Source organism: Marmota marmota, unplaced genomic scaffold (genome assembly GCF_001458135.2).
Source record: "Marmota marmota marmota unplaced genomic scaffold, marMar, whole genome shotgun sequence".
Taxonomy (NCBI): domain Eukaryota; kingdom Metazoa; phylum Chordata; class Mammalia; order Rodentia; family Sciuridae; genus Marmota; species Marmota marmota.
Genome location: NW_025999977.1, coordinates 31,335,221 through 31,336,260, shown reverse-complemented (window position 1 = coordinate 31,336,260; position 1,040 = coordinate 31,335,221). Strand labels below are relative to the sequence as shown.

Genomic DNA, 1,040 nt, shown 5'->3' with positions numbered 1-1,040 from the left:
CAGGGGTCAGCGGCGGCGGCGGGGCTGGTGGGCCCTCGGAGGACAATGGAAGCCCATTGTTCTCTTTCCTCTGCCACCTCCCGGGATGTGGCTTTCTCGGAGTAGAAGCCTCTTTCTGCTCCCGGGCACAAAGAAAGATCGCGGGACGCTCGGTTCCAAGAGGGTCCCGAGGTGATGCGGTCCGTATTGTGCTCGAAGACAAAAGGACTCCCCCCGCCGGGGCACTCGCTCTAAACCTCGTGTTCCCACCTCCGCCGATCCCACCAAGCCAACCTAGCCGTGCCAGGCTCCGGCACGGCGGCGGGCAGCCGAGGCTGGGGGAAGGGGAGCGGTGCCACCTGACTGCGCCGCTCTAGCCGGCCACAGTTCCCGGGGCCTTTCGCTGCCGGGGCTCGTGGGAGAAGGGGAGGGTCGCGTTCTGTCAATTTCCACTTTGCTCCCCTCGCAGCTGCAGCTAAAACCCGGAGAGCGGATCTGGCTCCCTGGAGACGCCAGGGCTCCGGGCTGGAATAGTGGGCGCGCGAAGAAACGCAGACGCTGCAGGTTTTTCCTGTCCAGAGGGCCGCGTTTCCTCTTTCCCTCAAAGAGGTTTACCTAAAGCTGAGGAGGCGGGTGGCGTCTGCCCCAGATGCACCGTGGGGCGCAAGTGGCGCAGCTGCGGGGCCGCGAGCGTAAAATTCCGCCTGTAGAGACACCTGCGCCCGTCGGTCATTCCGGCCGCCCGCGCTGCACGTCCCGCCCCTCCGCCCTGGGGCGGGAGGTGAACCCGGTGAATTAATGTTAATTTTCTTAATCGGCCTCCGTCTTTTCCTCCGCGATTCGTCCGCCTAGGGAAGGACTCAGAGGCAGGAAAGGGAGGCGTTTCCGGTTGTGAAGTCGCAGCCCTTAGGGTTGGCTTGGAGGGGTGGCTGGGACTCCCCGGAGACGACGCTTTGGGTCGGGCCCTAGCCCTGGGACTCTCAGGTTGCATGGAAATCCTGGCACAAAGCTGAGACCCTCTGGGAGACTTTGGCTTTCCCAAGCAGTATCAACTTCAGGTC

The 1,040-nt window shown here is 63.7% G+C and overlaps 1 protein-coding gene across 1 annotated transcript in view; it reads right to left on the bottom strand.

Moving 5' to 3' along the window:
* The window catches only part of Cdc42ep3 (CDC42 effector protein 3), a 24,089-nt gene extending 23,299 nt beyond the window's left edge, over nt 1-790 (bottom strand). Inside the window, exon 1 of the mRNA XM_015479755.2 lies at nt 1-790. This exon is cut by the window's left edge and continues 70 nt beyond it. The gene's annotated coding sequence lies outside the window, so the exon portion shown is untranslated.
* Between the last annotated feature and the right edge of the window lie 250 nt (nt 791-1,040).